Source organism: Camelus bactrianus, chromosome 19 (genome assembly GCF_048773025.1).
Source record: "Camelus bactrianus isolate YW-2024 breed Bactrian camel chromosome 19, ASM4877302v1, whole genome shotgun sequence".
In the NCBI taxonomy this organism is placed as follows: domain Eukaryota; kingdom Metazoa; phylum Chordata; class Mammalia; order Artiodactyla; family Camelidae; genus Camelus; species Camelus bactrianus.
The window spans coordinates 42,861,633-42,882,163 of NC_133557.1; positions in this window are offsets into that span (position 1 = coordinate 42,861,633).

Genomic DNA, 20,531 nt, shown 5'->3' on the forward strand with positions numbered 1-20,531 from the left:
TCTCAGTCTGTTTCCTAGTGCCGGTTTGAATTTCCTGCCGTTTTCACTGAAATTCCGTGTTGGACATGTTACATCCGCATATATATGTATAGAGTGTAGTTTGCAACTGAAAAGAAATTTTGTGTTCCCTACAAGCTAAGTGAAAGAAGGCATTCACACACACTTGTCTCTCAGAATTGAGCCTGTGGAGAGACATTCATTCATACAGCACAAAGGGAACGAATTTCAGGAGAAACATTTTCTCTGCTTTCTCAGTATGTTTCCTAGTGCCGGTTTGAAGTTCCTGCAGTTTTCACTGAAAAACCGTGTTGAAGATGGTACCTCCCCATATATATGTATGGGGTGTAGTTTGCAACTGAAAAGAAAGTTTGTGTTCCCAACAAGCTAGCTGAAGGACGGCTTTCACACACACTTATATCTCAGAACTGAGCATGTGGAGAGACGTTCGTTCATCTAGCAAAAAGAGAACCGGTTGCAGGAGAAACTTTTACTATGGTTTCTCAGTCTGTTTCCTAGTGCCGGTTTGAAGTTCCTGCACTTTTCAATGTAAGAAAGGGTTGGAGCTAGTACCAAAGCATATATATGTATGGAGTGTAAATTGCAACTGAAAAGAAGCTTTGTGTTCCCAACAAAATATTTGAAGTACGTCTTTCACACACAATTATCTCTAAGAACTGAGCATGTGTAGAGACGTTAGTTCATCTAGCACAAAGGAAACGGGTTGCAGGAGTAACTGTTACTCTGGTTTATCAGTCGGCTTCCTAGTGCCGGTTTGATGTTCCTGCAGTTTTCACTGTAAAAACGAGTTGGAGCTAGTACCTCCCCATATATATGTATGGAGTGTAGTTTGCAACTGAATAGAAACTTTGTGTTCCCAACAAGTTTGGTGACGGAAGGCTTTCACACACACTTATCTCAGAAATGAGCATGTGGAGAGAAGTTCTTTCATCTAGCACAATGTTAACGGTTTGTAGGAGAAACTTTTACTCTGGTTTTTCAGTCTGTTTCCTAGTGCTGGTTTGAAGTTCCTGAAGTTTTCACCCTAAAAACGAGTAGGAGCTAATACCTCCCCATATATATGTACGGAGTGTAGTCTGGAAATGAAAAGAAACTTTGTGTTCCCAACAAGCTAGGTGAAAGAAGGCATTCACACACACTTGTGTTTAAGAACTGAGCATGTGGAGAGACATTCGTTCATCTAGCACAAAGGGAACGGTTTGTAGGAGAAACATTTTCTCTGCTTTCTCAGTCGGATTCCTAGTGTCGGTTTTATGTTCCTTGTGTTTTATCTGTAAAACCGAGATGCAGCTAGAACATCCCCATTTATTTGTATGGAGTGTAGTTTGCAACTAAGAAAACTTTGTGTTGCCAACAAGCTATGTGAAGGCGGCTTTCACACACACTTATTTTCCGAACTGATCATGTGGAGTGACGTTCATTCATCTAGCACAAAGGGAACGGTTTGCAGGGGAAACTTTTACTCTTGTTTGTCAGTCGGCTTCCTAGTGCCGGTTTGAAGTTCCTGCAGTTTTCACTGTAAAAAAGAGTTGGAGCTAGAATCAACCCATATATATGTATGGAATGTAATTTGCAACTGAAAAGAAACTTGGTGTTCCCACCAAGCTAGGTGAAGGACGTCTTTCACACACAATTATCTCTCAGAACTGAGTATGTGGAGAGACGTTCGTTCAAGTAGCACAAAGGGAAAGGGTTGCAGGAGTAACTTTTACTCTGGTTTCTCAGTCTGTTTCCTAGTGCCGGTTTGAAGTTCCTGCAGTTTTCACTGTAAAACCGAGTTGAAGCTTGTATCTCCCCATATAAATGCATGGAGCGGAGTTTGCATCTGAAAAGAACTTTGTTTTCCCAACAAGATAGTTGAAGTACGGCTATCACACTCACTCATCTCTCAGAACTGAGCATGTGGAGAGAGGTTCGTTCATCTAGCAAAAAGGGAAAGGGTTGCAGGAGAAACTTTTACTCTGGTTTCTCAGTCTGTTTCCTAGTCCCGGTTTGATGTTCCTGCAGTTTTCACGGTAAAAAATTTTGGGGCTAATACCAACCCATAGATATGTATGGAGTGTAGTTTGCATCTGAAAAGAATATTTTTGTTCCCTACAAGCTAGGTGAACGACGGCTTTCACACACACTAATCTCTCAGAACTGAGCATGTGCAGAGACGTTCGTTCATCTAGCACAATGGGAACGGGTGGCAGGAGAAACTTTTACTGTGGTTTCTCAGTCAGTTTCCTTGTCCCGGTTTGATGTTCCTGCAGTTTTCATTGTGAAACCGAGTTGGTTCTTGTACTTCCCCGTATATAAGTATGGAGTGTAGCTTCCAACGGAAAAGAAACTATGTGTTACAAAAATGTTAGTTGAAGAACGGCTTTGACACACACTTTTCTCACAGAATGGAGCATGTGGAGAGAATTTCGTTCATCTAGAACAAAGGGAAAGGGTTGCAGGAGAAACATTTACTCAGGTTTCCCAGTCTGTTTCCTAGTGCTGGTTTGATGTTCCTGCAGGTTTCACGGTAAAAACGAGTTGGAGCTAGTACCAACCCAAGTATATGTATGGAGTGTTGTTTGAAACTGAAAAGAAAATTTTTGTTCCCTTCAAGCTAGGTGAAGGATGGCTTTCACACACACTTATTTCTCAGAACTGATCATGTGCAGAGACTATCATTCATGTAGCAAAATGGGAAAGGGTGGCAGGAGAAACTTTTACTGTGGTTTCTCACTCGGTTTCCTAATGCCGGATTGATGTTCCTGCAGTTTTCACGGTAAAAAGATTTTGAGCTAGTACCAACCCATATATATGTATGGAGTGAAGTTGGCAACTGAAAAGAAACTTTGTGTTCCCAACAAGCTAGGTGAAGTACGGCTTTCACACACACTTCTCTCTCATAACTGAGCATGAGAGAGTTCATTCATCTAGCACAAAGGGAACGGGTTTAACGAGAAACTATTACTCCGGTATCTCAGTCTGTTTCCTAGTGCCGGTTTGAAGTTCCTGCAGTTATCACATTAAAACCGAGTTGGAGCTACTAACTCCCCATATTTATGTATGGAGTGTAGTTTACAATTGAAAAGATACTTTGTGTTCCCAACAAGCTAGGTGAAGGACGGCTTTCACATACACTTATCTCTCAGAACTGAGCCTGTGGAAAGACGTTCTTTCATCTAGCAAAATTTGAATGGGTTGCAGGAGAAACTTTTCTCTGGTTTCTCAGTCTGTTTCCTATTGCCAGTTTGAAGTTCCTGCAGTTTTCAGTGTAAGACAGAGTTGGAGCTAGTAAAAACCCATATATATGTATTGAGTGTAGTTTGCATCTTAAAATAAACTTTGTGTTTCCAAAAAGATAGGTGAAGTACGGCTTTCACACACTTATATCTCTCAGAACTGAGCATGTGGAGAGACGTTCTTTCATCTAGCACAAAGGGAACGGGTTGCAGGGGAAACTTTTACTCTGGTTTCTCAGTCTGCTTCCTAGTGCCGGTATGAAGTTCCTGCAGTTTTCACTGTAAAACCGAGTTGGAACTAGTACCACTCGATATATATGTATGGAGTGTAGTTTGCAACTGAAAAGAAACTTTGTGTTGCAAACAAGCTAGGTGAAGGACGGCTTTCACACACCCTTATCTCTCAGAACTGAGCATGTGGAGAGACGTTTGTTCTTCTAGCACAAATGGAACGGTTTGCAGGTGTAACTTTTACTCTGGTTTCTCAGTCGGCTTCCTAGTGCCGGTTTGATGTTGCTGATATTTTATCTGCAAAATCGTGTTGGAGCTATTACCTCCCCATATATATGTATGGAGTGTCGTTTGCAACTGAAAAGAAACTTTGTGTTCCAAACAATTTAGGTGAAGGACGGCTTTCACACACACTTATCTCTCAGAGCTGAGCATGTGGAGAGACGTTCGTTCATCTAGCACAAATGGAACGGATTGCAGGGGAAATTTTTCTCTGGTTTCTCAGTCTGTTTCATAGTGCCGGTATGAAATTCCTGCAGATTTCTGAGTAAAAATGAGTTGTAACTAGTAAATCCCGATATAAATGTATGGAGTGTAGTTTCCAACGGAAAAGAAAATTTGTGTTCCCAACAACCTATGTGAAGAACGGCTTTCATATACAATTGTCTCTAAGAAGTGAGCATGTGGATAGACATTCGTTCATCTAGCACAAAGAACGAGTTTCAGGAAAAACATTTACTCTGGTCTCTGTTTCTTAGTGACGGTTTGAATTTCCTGCATTTTTCAATGAAAACAGAGTTGGAGCTAGTACCAACCCATATATTTGTATTCAGTGTAGTTTGCAACTGAAAAGAAACTTTGTGTTCCCAACAAGCTAGGTGAAGGACCCAATTCACACACACTTATCTCTCACAACTGAGCATGTGGATAGACGTTCATTCATCTAACAAAAAGGAACGGGTTCAAGGGTAACTTTTACTCTGATTTCTCAGTCTGTTTCCTAGTCCCGTTTTGAAGTTTCTGCAGTTTTCACTATAAAAACGAATTGGAGCTAGTACCTCCCCATATATATGTAAGGAGTGTATTTTGCAACTGAAAAGAAACTTCTTGTTCCCAACAAGTAGGTGAAGGACAGCTTTCACACACACTTATCTCTCAGAAATGAGCATGTGTAGAGACTTTCTTTCATCTAGCACAAATGGAACGGGTTGCAGGAGAAAATTTTTCTCTGATTTCTCAGTCTGTTTCTTAGTGCCGGTTTGATGTTCCTGCAGATTTCACTGTATAAACGAGTTGGAGCTTGTACCAACCCATAGATATATTTGGAGTGTTGTTTGCAACTGAAAAGAAATTTTGTGTTCCCAACAAGCTAGTTGAACGACGGTTTCACACACACTTTTCTCTCAGAAGTGAGCATATTGAGAGACGTTCATTCATCTAGCATTAAGGGAACGTTTGGCAAGGGAAAATTTTACTTTGGTTTCTCAGTCTGCTTAATAGTGCCGTTGGGATTTTAATGCATTTTTCACTGTAAAATCGAGTTGGTTCTCGTAAGTACCCATATAAATATATGGAGTGTTGTTTGCAACTGAATAGTAAATTTGTGTTCCCAAAAAGCTAGGTGAAGGACGGCATTCACACACACTTATCTCTCAGAACATAGCATGTGGAGAGACGTTCGTTCATCTAGCAAACAATGAACGGTTGGCATGGTAATAATTTACTCTGGTATCTCATTCTGCTTCCTAGTGCCGGTTGAAAGTTCCTGCATTTTTCACTGTAAAACCGATTTGGAGCTGCTAACTCCCCATATATATGTATGGAGTGTAGTTTGCATCTGAAAAGATACTTTGTGTTCCCAACAAGCTAGGTGAAGGACGGCTTTCACACACACTTATCTCTCAGAACTGAGCATGTGGAGAGATGTTCGTTCATGTAGCACAAAGGGAACCCTTTGCAGGAGTAACTTTTACTCTGGTTTCTCAGTGGGATTCCTAGTACCGTTTTGATTTTCCTACAGATTTCACTGTAAAACCGAGTTGGAGCTAGTACCAACCCATATTGATGTATGGATTATAGTTTGCAAATGAAAAGAAAGTTTGTGTTGCCAACAAGCTAGGTGAAGGCCGGCTTTCACACACACTTAACTCTCAGAACTGTGCATGTGGACAGACGTTCGTACGTCTAGCACAAAGTGAAAGGTTTGCAGGGGAAAATTATCTTTTGGTTTCTCAGTCTGCTTAATAGTGCCGGGGATTTTAATGCATTTTTCACAGTAAAACCGAGTTGGTTCTCGTACGTCCCCATATATAGTATGGAGTGTAGTTTGCAACATAATTTTTACTTTCTGTTCCCAAAAACTAGGTGAAGGACGGCTTCCACACACACTTATCTCTCAGAACGTAGCATGTGTAGAGACGTTCGTTCATCTGGCAAAATGGAACGGTTGGGAGGATAATCACTTACTCTGGTATCTCAGTCTGTTTCCTAGTGCCGGTGGGAAGTTCCTGTATTTTTCACTGTAAAACCGATTTGGAGCTACTAACTCCCCATATATATGTATGGAGTGTAGTTTGCAACTGAAAAGATACTATGTGTTCCCAACAAGCTAGGTGAAGGATGGCTTACACACACACTTATCTCTTAGAACTGAGCATGTGGAGAGACTTTCGTTCATCTAGCACAAAGGGAACGGTTTGCAGGATAAATTTTACTCTGGTTTCTCAGTCGGTTTCCTAGTGCCGGTTTGAAGTTCCTGCATTTTTCACTGTAAAACCGATTTAGAGCTTGTACCAACCCATATATATGTATGGTTTGTTGTTGGCAACTGAAAAGAAACTTTGTTTTCCCAACAAGCAAGTTGAAGTACGGCTTTCCCACACACTTATCTCTCAGAACTGAGCATGTGGAGAGATGTTCGTTCATGTAGCACAAAGGGAACCCTTTGCAGGAGAAACTTATACTCTGGTTTCTCAGTTGGCTTCCTAGTGCCCGTTTGCTGTTCCTGCTGTTTTATCTGTAAAAAAGATTTGGAGCTAGTACCTCCCCATTTATATGTTTGGAGGGTCGTTTGCAACTGAAAAGAAACTTTGTGTTCCAAACAATTTAGGTGAAGGACGGCTTTCACACACACTTAACTCTAAGAAATGAGCATGTGGAGAGACGTTCGTTCATCTAGCACAAAGGGAACGGGTTGCAGTAGAAATTTTTCTCTGGATTCTCAGTCTGTTTCCTAGTGCCGGTGTGAAGTTCTTGCAGTTTTCACTGTAAACCGAGTTGGAATTAGTACCTCCCCATATATATATATGGAGTGTAACTTGGACCAAAAAAAAAATCTTTGTGTTCCCAAGCTAGGTGAATGACGGCTTTCACAAACAATTATCTCTCAGAACTGAGCCTGTGGAGAGACGTTCGTTCATCTAGCACAAATTGAACGGGTTGCAGGAGAAAATGTTCTCTGGTTACTCAGTCTGTTTCCTATTTCCGGTTTGAAGTTCCTGCAGTTTTCATTGTAAGACAGATTTGGATCTAGTACCAACCCATATATATGTATGGAGTGTATTTTGCATCTTAAAAGACACTTTGTGTTTCCAACAAGCTAGGTGAAGTACGCCTTTCACACACTTTCATCTCTCAGAAATGAGCATGAGGAGAGACGTTCTTTCATCTAGCACAAAGGGAACGTGTTGTAGGAGAAACTTTTACTCTGGCTACTCAGTCCTCTTCCTAGTGCCGGTATGATGTTCCTGCTGTTTTATCTGTAAAACCTAGTTCGAGCTAGTACCTCCCCAATTATTTATATGGAGTGTGCTTTCCAACGGAAAAGAAAATTTGTGTTCCCAACATCCTAGGTGAAGAACGGCTTTCACACATAATTGTCTCTCAGAACTTTGCATGTGGAGAGACATTCGTTCATCTAGCACAAAGAACGAGTTGCAGGAAAAACATTTAGTCTGGTTTCTCAGTTTGTTTCCTAGTGACTGTTTGTATTTCCTGCATTTTTCACGGTAAAACCGAGTTGGAGCTAATACCAACCCATATATTTTTATGGAGTGTAGTTTGCAACTGAAAAGAAACTTTGTGTTCCCAACAAGCTAGGTGAAGTAATAGCTTTCACACACAATTATCTCTCAGAATTTAGCATGTGGAGAGACGTTCATTCATCTAGCAAAAAGGAACGTGTTCATGGGTAATTTTTACTCTGATTTCTCAGTCTGTTTCCTAGTCCCGTTTTGAAGTTCCTGCAGTTTTCACTATAAAACCGAGTTGGAGCTAGTACCTCCACATATATATGTAAGGAGTGTATTTTGCAACTGAAAAGAAACTTTTTGTTCCCAACAAGTAAGTGAAGGACAGCTTTCACACACACTTATCTCTCAGAACTGAGCATGTGGAGAGACGTTCGTTCATCTAGCACAAAGGGAACGGGTTGCAGGAGAAACTTTTTCTCTGGATTCTCAGTCTTTTTCCTAGTGCCGGTATGAAATTCCTGCAGTTTTCACTGTAAAACCGAGTTGGAACTTGTACCTCCCTATATATATGTATGGAGTGTATTTTTTAACGGAAAAGAAAATTTGTGTTCCCAAAAAGCTAGGTGAAGAACGGCTTTCACAAACACTTGTCTCTCAGAACTGAGCATGTGGAGATACGTTCGTTCAAGTAGCACAAAAGGAACGGGTTGCAGGTGTAACTTATACCCGGATTCTCATTCGACTTCCTAGTGCCGGTATGATATTCTTGTTGTTTTACCTGAAAACAGAGTTGGAGCTAGTACCTCCCCATATATATATAGATAGTGTAGTTTGCACCTGAAAAGAAACTTTGTGTTGCCAACAAGCTAGGTCAAGGACGGCTTTCACACACACTTATCTCTCAGAACTGAGCATGTGGGGAGACGTTTGTTCTAGCACAAATGGAACGGTTTGCAGGTGTAACTTTTACTCTGGTTTCTCAGTCGGCTTCCGAGTGCCGGTTTGATGTTGCTGATATTTTATCTGCAAAACCGTGTTGGAGGTAGTACCTCCCCATATATATGTATGGAGTGTAATTTGCAATTGAAAAGAAACTTTATGTTCCAAACAAGCTAGGTGAATGTTGGCTTTCACACACAATCATATCTCAGAAATGAGCCTGGGGAGAGACGTTCGTTCATCTAGAACAAATTGAACGGGTTGCAGGAGAAACTTTTCTCTGGTTTCTCACTCTGTTTCCTAGGGCCGGTTTGAAGTTCCTGTAGTTTTCACTGTAAGACCGAGTTGGAGCAAGTACCAAACCATATATATGTATGGATTGTAGTATGCATCTTAAAGTAAACTTTCTGTTTCAAAAAAGCTAGGTGAAGTACGGCTTTCACACCCTTTGATCTCTGAGAACTGAGCATGTGGAAAGACGTTCTTTCATCTAGCACAAAGGAAACGGGTTGCAGGAAAAATTTTTACTCTGGTTTCTCAGTCTGCTTCCAAGTGCCGGTATGATGTTCCTGCTGTTTTATCTGTAAAACCGAGTTGGAGCTAGTACCTCCCCATATAAGTTTATGAAGTGTAGTTTGCAATTGAAAAGAATCTTTGTGTTCCCAACAAGCTAGGTGAAGGACGGCTTTAACACACACATATCTCTCATACCTGAGCATGTGTAGAGACTTTCGTTCATCTAGCACAAATTGAACAGTTTGCAGGAGAAACTTTTTCTCTGGTTTCTCAATGTTTTTCCTAGTGCCGGTATGAAGATTCTGCAGTTTTCTCTGTAAAAGCGTGTTGGAAGTAGTACCTCCCGATATATATGTATGGAATGTAGTTTCCATCGGAAAAAAAAATTTTTGTTCCCAACAACCTAGGTGAAGAACGGCTTTCACATACAATTGTCTCTCAGAAGTGAGCATGTGGAGAGACATTCGTTCATCTAGCACAAAGGGAACGCGTTGCAGTTAAACTTTTACTCTGGTTTCTCAGTCGGCTTCCTAGTTCCAGTTTGCTGTTCCTGCTGTTTTATCTGTAAAATCGAGTTCTAGCTAGTACCTCCCCATATATATGTATGGAGGGTAGTTTGCAACTGAAAAGAAACTTTGTGTTCCAAACAAGTAAGGTGAAGGACGGCTTACACACACACTTATCTCTCAGAAATGAGCATGTGGAGAGACGTTCGTTCATCTAGCACAAAGGGAACGGATTGCAGGAGAAATTTTTCTCTGGATTCTCAGTCTGTTTCCTAGTGCCGATTTGAAGTAACTGCAGTTTTCACTGTAAAACAGATTTTGAACTAGTACCTCCCCATATATATGTATGGAGTGTAGTTTGGAACATAAAAAAATCTTTGTGTTCCCAACAAGCTAGGTGAAGGACGGCTTTCACAAACACTTATCTCTCAGAACTGCACCTGTGGAGAGACGTTCGTTCATCTAGCACAAATTGAATGGGTTGCAGGAGAAACTTTTCTCTGGTTTCTCAGTCTGTTTCCTATTGCCAGTTTGAAGTTCCTGCAGTTTTCACTGTAAGACAGAGTTGGATCTAGTACCAACCCATATATATGTATGGATATAGTTTGCATCTAAAAAGACACTTTGTGTTTCCAACAAGCTAGGTGAAGTACGGCTTTCACACACTTTCATCTCTAAGATCTGAGCATGTGGAGAGACGTTCTTTCATCTAGCACAAAGGGAACGGGTTGCAGGAGAAACTTTAACTCTGGTTATTCAGTCGGGTTCCTAGTGCCGGTATGATGTTCCTGCTGTTTTATTTGTAAAACCGATTTTGAGCTAGTACCTCCCCATATATATGTATGGAGTGTAGTTTGCAACTGAAAAGAAACTTTTTGTTCCCAACAAGCTAGGTGAAGGACGGCTTTCACACACACTTATCTCTCAAAACTGAGCATGTGGAGAGAATTTCGTTCATCTAGCACAAAGGGAACGGATTGCAGGAGAAACATTTTCTCTGATTTCTCAGTCTGTTTTCTAGTGCCGGTATGAAGTTCCTGCAGTTTTCTCTGTAAAACCGAGCTGTAACTAGTACCTCCCGATATATATATCTATGGAGTGTAGTTTCCAACGGAAAAGAAAATATGTGTTCCCAACAACCTAGGTGAAGAACGGCTTTCACACATAATTGTCTCTCAGAACTGAGCATGTGGAAAGACATTCGTTCAACTAGCACAAAGAACGAGTTGCAGGAGTAATATTAAGTTTGGTTTCTCAGTCTTTTTCCTAGTGCGGGTTTGAATTTCCTGCATTTTTCACTGTAAAACCGAGTTGGATCTAGTACCATCCCATATATTTGTATGGAGTGTAGTTTGTAAATGAAAAGAAACTTTGTGTTCCCAACAAGCTAGGTGAAGGAATAGCTTTCACACACAATTATCTCTCAGAACTTAGCATGAGGAGAGACGTTCATTCATCTAGCAAAAAGGAACGGGTTCATGGGTAATTTTTACTCTGAATTCTAAATATTTTTCCTAGTCCCGTTTTGAAGTTCCTGCAGTTTTCACTATAAAAACGAGTTGGAGCTAGTACCTCCCCATATATATGTAAGTAGTATAATTTGCACCTGAAAAGAAACTTTGTGTTCACAAAAAGTTAGGTGAAGGACGGCTATCACACACACTTACCTCTCAGACCTGAGCATGTGGAGAGACGTTCGTTCATCTAGCACAAAGGGAACGGATTGCAGTGGAAACTTTTTCTCTGGTTTCTCAGTGTTTTTCCTAGTGCCGGTATGAAGATTCTGCAGTTTTCTTTGTAAAACCGTGTTGGAAGTAGTACCTCCCGATATACATGTATGGAATGTAGTTTCCAACCGAAAAGAAAATTTGTGTTCCCAACAAACTAGGTGAAGAACGGCTTTCACATACAATTGTCTCTCAGAAGTGAGCATGTGGAAACACATTCGTTCATCTAGCAGAAATTGAACGGGTTGCAGGAGAAACTTTTTCTCTGATTTCTCAGTCGGGTTCCTAGTGCCGGTTTGATGTTCCTGAAGTTTTCTCGGTAAAAACGATTTTGAGCTTGTACCAACCCATATATATGTATGGATTGTTGTTTACAACTGAAAAGAAACTTTGTGTTCCCAACAAGCTAGGTGAAGGACGGCTTTCACACACACTTATCTCTCAGAAGTGAGCATGTGGAGAGACGTTCATTCATGTAGCACAAAGGGAACGGGTTGAAGGAGAAACTATTACTCTGGTATCTCAGTCTGTTTCCAAGTGCCGGTTTGAAGTTCCTGAAGTTATCAATTTAAAACCGAGTTGGAGCTACTAACTCCCCATATATATGTATGGAGTGTAGTTTAAAACTGAAAAGACATTTGTGTTCCCAACAAGATAGGTGAAGGATGGCTTTCACACACACTTATCTCTCAGATCTTAGCATGTGGAGAGACGTTCTTTCATCTAGCAGAAAAGTAACGGGTTGCAGGAGAAAATTTTACTCTGGATCCTCAGTCTGTTTCCAAGTGCCTGTTTGAAGATCCTGCAGTTTTCACTGTAAAATCGAGTTGGAGTTAGTACCAACCCATATATATGTATGGAGTGTAGTTTGCAACTGAAAAGCAACTTTGTGTTGCCAACAAGCTAGGTGAAGGACGGCTTTAACACACACATATCTCTCAGAACTTAGTTTGTGGAGAGAGGTTCGTTCAACTAGCACAAATGGAACGGGTTGCAGGGAAACTCTTACTCTGGTTTCTCAGTCGGCTTAGTAGTGCCTGTATGATTTTCCTGCTGTTTTCTCTGTAAAACAGAGTTGGAGCTAGTACCTCCCCATTTATATGTATGGAGGGTAGTTTGCAACTGAAAAGAAACTTTGTGTTCCCAACTAGAAAGGTGAAGGACGGCTTTCACACACACTTATATCTCAGAAATGAGCATGTGGAGAGACGTTCGTTCATCTACCACAAAGGGAAAGGATTGCAGGGGAAACTTTTTCTCTGGTTTCTCAGTCTGTTTCCAAGTACCGGTTTGAAGTAACTGCAGTTTTCACTGTAAAACCGATTTTGAACTAGTACCTCCCCATATATATGTATGGAGTGTAGTTTGGAACATAAAAATAATCTTTGTGTTCCCAACAAGCTAGGTGAAAGACGGCTTTCACACACACTTATCTCTCAGACCTGAGCATGTCGAGATACGTTCGTTCATCTAGCACAAAGGGAACGGATTGCAGGGGAAACTTTTTCTCTGGTTTCTCAGTCTGTTTCCTAGTGCCGGTATGAAGTTCTTGCAGTTTTCTCTGTAAAACAGATTTGGAACTAATACCTCCCAATATATATGTATGGAGTGCAGTTTTCAACGGAAAAGAAAATATGTGTTCCCAACAACCTAGGTGAAGAACGGATTTCACATACAATTGTCTCTCAGAAGTGAGCATGTGGAGAGACATTCGTTCATCTAGCACAAAGAACGAGTTGCAGGAGAAACATTTACTCTGGACTCAGTCTGTTTCTTTGTGCCGGTTTGAATTTCCTGCATTTTCCACTGTAAAACCGAGTTGAAGCTAGTACCAACCCATATATTTGTATTGAGTGTAGTTTGCAACTGAAAAGAAACTTTGTGTTCCCAACAAGCTAGGTGAAGTACGGCTTTCACACAGACTTAATTCTCAGAACTGAGTATGTGGAGAGACGTTCATTCATCTAGAAAAAAGGAACGGGTTCATTAGTAACTTTTACTCTGAATTCTCAGTTTCATAGTCCCGTTTGAAGTTCCTGCAGTTTTCACTATAAAACCGAATTGGAGCTAGTACCTCCCCATATATATGTAAGGAGTGTATTTTGCAACTGAAAAGAAACTACTTGTTCCCAACAAGTAGGTGAAGGACAGCTTTCACACACACTTATCTCTCAGAAATGAGCATGTGGAGAGACGTTCGTTCATCTAGCACAAAGGGAACGCGTAGCAGGGAAACTTTTACTCTGGTTTCTCAGTCGGCTTCCTAGTGCCATTTTGCTGTTCCTGCTGTTTTATCTGTAAAACCGAGTTGGAGCTTGTACCTCCCCATATATATGTATGGAGGGTAGTTTGCAACTGAAAAGAAACTTTGTGTTCCCAACAAGCTAGGTGAAGGACGGCTTTCACACACACTTAACTCTCAGAACTGAGTATGTGGAGAGACGTTCGTTCATCTAGCACAAATTGAATGGGTTGCAGGAGAAACTTTTCTCTGGTTTCTCAGTCTGTTTCCTATTGCCAGTTTGAAGTTCCTGCAGTTTTCACTGTAAGAAAGAGTTGGATCTAGTACCAACCCATATATATGTATGGATTTAGTTTGCATCTAAAAAGACACCTTGTGTTTCCAACAAGCTTGGTGAAGTACGGCTTTCACACACTTTCATCTCTCAGAACTGACCCTGTGGAGAGACGTTCGTTCATCTAGCACAAATGGAACAGGTTGCAGGAGGAACTTTTCTGTGGTTTCTCAGTCTGTTTCCTAGTGCCGGTTAGAAGTTCCTGCAGTTTTCACTGTAAGACTGAGTTGGAGCTAGTACCAACTCATAAATATGTATGGAATGTAGTTTGGAACTGAAAAGGAACTATGTGTTCCCAACAAGCTAGGTGAAGGACGGCTTTCACACACTTTTATTCTCAGAAATGAGCATGTGGAGAGACGTTCTTTCATCTAGCACAAAGGGAACGGGTTGCAGGAGAAACCTTTACTCTGGTTTCTCAGTCGGCTTCGTAGTGCCGGTATTATGTTCCTGCTGTTTTATCTGTAAAACCGAGTTGGAAGTTGTACCTCCCCATATATATGTATGGAGTGTAGTTTGCAACTAAAAAGGAACTTTCTGTTCCCAACAAGCTAGGTGAAGGACGGCTTTCACACACTTTTATTCTCAGAACTGAGCATGTGGAGAGACGTTCATTCATCTAGCACAAAGGGAACGGGATGCAGGAGAAACTATTACTCTGGTATCTCAGTGTTTTTCCTAGTGCCGTTTTGAAGTTCCTGTAGTTATCACTTTAAAACAGAGTTGGAGCTACTAACTCCCGATATATATGTATGGATTGTAGTTTACAACTGAAAAGATACTTTGTGTTCCCAACAATCTAGGTGAAGAATGGCATTCACACACACTTATCTCTCAGAACTGAGCATGTGGAGAGACGTTTGTTCATCTAGCACAAAGGGAACGAGTTGCAGGAGAAACTTTTACTCTGGTTTCTCAGTCTGTTTCCTAGTGCCGGTTTTGTTATTCCTGCTGTTTTATCTGTAAAACCGAGTTGGAGCTTCTACCTCCCCATATATATGTAAGGCGTGTACTTTGCAACTGAAAAGAAACTTTGTGTTCCCAGCAAGCTAAGTGAAGGGCAGATTTCACACACACTTATCTCTCAGAACTGAGCATGAGGTGAGACTTTCATTCATCAAGCAAAAAGGGAACCGGTTGCAGGGTAAACTTTTACTCTGGTTTTTCAGGCTATTTCCTAGTGCCGGTTGGAAGTTCCTGCAGTGTTCACTGTAAAACCGAGTTGGAACTTGTACCTCCCCGTATATATTTATAGAGCGTAGTTTGCAACTGAAAAGAAACTTTGTGTTCTCAACAAGCTAGGTGATGGATGGCTTTCAAACACACTTATATTTCATAACTGAGCATGTGGATAGAAGTCGTTCATCTAGCGCAACGTGCACGGGTTGCAGGACAAATATTTACTGTTGTTTCTCATTCTGTTTCCTTCTGCCGGTTTGAAGTTCCTGCAGTTTTCAATGTAAAAACGGGTTGGAGATTGTACCTACCCATAGATATATATGGAGGGTTACTAGCAATTGAAAACAAACTTTGTGTTCCCAACAAGCTGGGTGAAGGACGGCTTTCACACACACTTATCTCTCAGAAATGAGCATGTGGAGAGACGTTCGTTCATCTAGCCCAAATTGAACGGATTGCAGGAGAAATTTTTCTCTGGATTCTCAGTCTGTTTCCTAGTGCCTGTTTGAAGTAACTGCAGTTTTCACTGTAAAACCGATTTTGATCTAGTACCTCCCCATATATATGTATGGAGTTTAGTGTGGAACATAAAAAAAATTTTTGTGTTCCCTACAAGCTAGGTGAAGGACGGCTTTCACATACACTTATCTCTCAGAACTGAGCCTGTGGAAAGACGTTCTTTCATCTAGCAAAAGTTGAATGGGTTGCAGGAGAAACTTTTCTCTGGTTTCTCAGTCTGTTTCCTATTGCCAGTTTGAAGTTCCTGCAGTTTTCACTGTAAGACACAGTTGGAGCTAGTACCAACCCATATATAAGTATGGATTGTAGTTTGCCTCTTAAAAGAAACTTTGTGTTGCCAACAAGCTAGGTGAAGTACGGCTTTCACACACACTTATCTCTCAGAACTGAGCATGTGTAGAGACGTTCGTTCATCTATTACAAATTGAACGGTTTTCAGGTGATACATTTCTCTGGTTTCTCAGTCTGTTTCCTAGTGCCGGTATGAAGTTACTGCACGTATCCCTGTAAAACCGAGTTGGAACTAGTACCTCCCGATATATATGTATGGAGTGTAGTTTCCAACGGAAAAGAAAATTTGTGTTCCCAACAAGCTAAATGAAGAACGCCTTACACCCAAATGTCTCTAAGAACTGAGCATGTGGAGAGACGTTCGTTCATCTAGCACAAAGGGAACGGGTTGCAGGAGAAACTTTTACTCTGGTTTCTCAGTCGGCTTCCTTGTGCCATTTTGATGTTCCTGCAGTTTTCACTGAAAAACCGTGTTGGAGATGGTACCTCCCCATATATATGTATGGAGTGTAGTTTGCAACTGAAAAGAAACTTTGTGTTCCCAGCAAGCTAGGTGAAGTTTGGAATTCACACACATTTCACTCTCAGAACTGAGCCTGTGGAGAGACTTTCGTTCATCTAGCAGAAAGGGAACGATTTGCAGGAGAAACATTTACTCTGGTTTCTCAGTCTGTTTCCTTTTGCTGGTTTGAAGTTCCTGCAGTTTTCACTGTAAAAACGGGTTGGAGCTAGTACCAACCCATAGATATGTATGGAGTGTAGCTAGCAACTGAAAAGAAACTTTGTGTTCCCAACAAGGTAGTTGAAGAACGACTTTCACACAGAATTTTCTCTAAGAACGGAGCATGTGGAGAGACGTTCGTTCATTTAGCACAAAGGGAACGGGTTGCAGCAGAAACATTTACTCTGATTTCTCAGACTCTTTCCTAGTCCCGTTTTGAAGTTCCTGCACTTCTCACTATAAAACCGAGTTGGAGCTAATACATTCCCATATATATGTAAGGAGTGTATTTTGCAACTTAAAAGAAACTTTTTGTTCCCAACAAGTAGGTGAAGGGCAGCTTTCACACACAATTTTCTCTCAGAACTGAGCATGTAGAGACATGTTCGTTCATCTAGCACAAAGGGAACGGGTTGCAGGAGAAACTTTTACTCTGGTTTCTCAGTCGGCTTCCTAGTGCCAGTTTGATGTTCCTGATGTTTTATCTGTAAAATCGAGTTGGAGCTAGAACCTCCCCATATATATGTATGGAATGTAGTTTGCAACTGAAAAGAAACTTTGTGTTGCCAACAAGCTAGGTGAAGGACGACTTTAACACACACATATCTCTCAGAATATAGCTTGAGGAGAGAATTTCGTTCAACTAGCACAAAGTGAATGGGTTGCAGGTGTAACTTTTACTCTGGTTTCTCAGTCTGTTTCCTTGTGATAGTTTGAAGTTCCTGCAGTTTTGACTGAAAAAGCGTCTTGGAGATGGCTCCTCCCCATATATATGTTTGGAGTGTAGTTTGCAAATGAAAAGAAACTTTGTGTTTCCAACAAGCTAGGTGAAGAACGGATTTCACACACAGTTTTCTGTCAGAAATGAGCATGTGGAGAGACTTTCGTTCATCTATCACAAAGGGAACGGGTTGCAGGAGAAACTTTTACTCTGGGTTCTCAGTCTTTTTCCTAGTGACGGTTTGAAGTTCCTGCAATTTTCACTGTAAAACGAGTTAGAGCTTATACATACCCAAATATATGTATGGATTGTAGATTGCAACTGAAAAGAACCTTTGTGTTCCCAGCAAGCTAGGTGAAGGACGGATTTCACACACAGTTTTCTGTCAGAAATGAGCATGTGGAGAGACGTTCGTTCATCTACCACAAAGGGAACGGTTTGCAGGAGAATCTTTTACTTTTGTTTCTGTCTGTTTCCTTCTGCCGGTTTGAAGTTCATGCAGTTTTCACTGTAAAAACGAGATGCAGCTAGTACGTCCACACATATATGTATGGAGTGTAGTTTGCAACAGATAAAAATCTTTGTGTTCCCAACAAGCTATGTGAACGATGGCTTTCACACACAGTTATCTCTCAGAACTGAGCATGTGGAGAGACGTTCGTTCATCTAGCACAAAGGGATCGAGTTGCAGGAGAAACTTTTACTCTGGTTTCTCAGTCTGTTTCCTACTGCCGGTTTGATGTTCCTGCTGTTTTATCTGTAAAACCGAGTTGGAGCTAGTACCTCCCCATATATATGTATGGAGTGTACTTTGCAATTGAAAAGAAATTTTGTGTTCCCAACAAGCTAAGTGAAGGACGGCTTTCACACACACTTATTTCTCAGAACTGAGCATGAGGTGAGACATTCTTTCATCTAGGCAAAATGGAACCGATTGCAGGAGAAACTTTTACTCTGGTTTCTCAGTCTGTTTCCTAGTGCCGGTTTGAAGTTCCTTCAGTTTTCACGGTAAAAACGAGTTGGAGCTAGTACCAACCAATAGATATGTATGGTGTATAGTTTGCAAATAAAAAGGAACTTTGTGTTCCCAACAAGCTAGGTGAACGAAGGCTTTCACGCACACTTTTCTCTCAGAAGTGAGCATGTGGAGAGACGTTCTTTCATCTAGCACAAAAGGAACGGGTTCCATGAGAAACTATTTCTCTGTATTCTGTCTGTTTCCTAGTGCCGGTTTGAAGTTCCTGGAGTTTTCACAGTAAAAACGAGTTGGAGCTAGTACCAAACAATAGATATGTATGGAATGTAGTTTGCGACTGAAAAGAAACTTTGTGTTCCCAACAAGCTAGGTGAATGACGGCTTTCACACACAATATTCTCTCAGAAGTGAGCATGTGGCGAGACGTTCTTTCATCTAGCACAAAGGGAATGGGTTGCAGGAGAAACTTTTTCTCTGGATTCTCAGACTCTTTCCTAGGGCCGGTTTGAAGTTCCTGCAGTTTTCACTGTAAAAACGTGTTGGAGCTAGTACCAACCGATAGATATGTATGGAGTGTAGTTTGCAACTGAAAAGAAACTGTGTGTTCCCAACAAGCTAGGTGAAGGACGGCTTACACACACACTTATCTCTCAGAACTGACATGTGGATAGACGTTCATTCATCTAGCACAAACGGAACGGGTTGCAGGTGAAACTTTTACTCTGGATTCTCAGTCTGTTTCCTAATGCCGGTTTGAAGTTCCTGCAGTTTTCACTGTAAGACCGAGTTGGAGCTAGTACCAACTTATTTATATGCATGGAGTTTATTTTCCAACGGAAAAGAATATATTTGTTCCCAATAAGCTAGGTGAAGAAAGACTTTCACACACAATTGTCTCTAAGAACAGAGCATGTGGAGAGACGTTCGTTCATCTAGCTCAAAAGGAACGGGTTGCAGGTGAAACATTTACTCTGATTTCTCAGTCTGTTTCCTAGTCCCGTTTTGAAGTTCCTGCAGTTTTCACTATAAAACCGAGTTTGATCTAGTACTTCCCCATTTATATGTAAGGATTGTATTTTGCAACTGAAAAGAAATTTTTTGTTCCCAAAAAGTAGGTGAAGGGCAGCTTTCCCACACACTTCTCTCTCAGAACTGAGCCTGTGGAGAGACTTTCGTTCATCTAGCTCAAAAGGAACGGGTTGCAGGTGAAACTTTTACTCTGGTTTCTCAGTCTGTTTCCTAGTGCCAGTTTTATATTCCTGCTGATTTATCTGTAAAACCGAGTTGGATCTAGTACCTCCCCATATATATGTATAGAGTGCAGATTGCAACTGAAAAGATACTTTGTGTTTCCAACAAGCTATGTGAAGGACGGATTTCACACACAGTTTTCTGTCAGAAATGAGCATGTGGAGAGACTTTCGTTCATCTATCACAAAGGGAACGGGTTGCAGGAGAAACTTTTACTCTGGGTTCTCAGTCTTTTTCCTAGTGCCGGTTTGAAGTTCCTGCATGTTTCACTGTAAAACGAGTTGGAGCTTATACCTACCCAAATATATGTATGGATTGTAGGTTGCAACTGAAAAGAAACTGTGTTCCCAGCAAGCTAGGTGAAGGACGGCCTTCACCCACACTTATCTCTCAGAACTGAGCATATGGAGAGACGTTCGTTCATCTACCACAAAGGGAACGGTATGCAGGAGAATCTTTTACTTTTGTTCTGTCTGTTTCCTTCTGCCGGTTTGAAGTTCATGCAGTTTTCATTTTAAAAATTAGATGCAGCTAGTACGTCCACACATATATGTATGGAGTGTAGTTTGCAACAGATAAAAATATTTGGGTTCCCAACAAGCTATGTGAACGATGGCTTTCACACACAGTTATCTCTCAGAACTGAGCATGTGGAGAGACGTTCGTTCATCAAGCAAAAAGGGAACCGGTTGCAGGAGAAACTTTTACTCTGGTTTCTCAGTCTGTTTCCTACTGCCGGTTTGATATTCCTGCTGTTTTATCTGTAAAACCGAGTTGGAGCTAGTACCTCCCCATATATATGTATGGAGTGTATTTTGCAACTGAAAAGAAACTTTGCTTTCCCATCAAGCTAGGTGAACGACGGCTTCACACACATTTATCTCTCATAACTGAGCATGTGGAGAGACGTTCATTCATGTAGCACAAAGGGAACGGTTTGCAGGAGAAACTTTTACACTGGTTTCTCAGTCGTCTTCCTATTGCCGGTTTGATGTTCCTGCAGTTTTCACTGTAAGAACGAGTTGGAGCTTGTACCAATCCATATATATGTATGGAGTGTAGTTTGCAACTGAAAAGAAACTTTGTGTTGCCAACAAGCTAGGTGAAGGACGGCTTTCACACACACTTATCTCTCAGAACTGAGCATGTGGAGAGACGTTCGTTCATC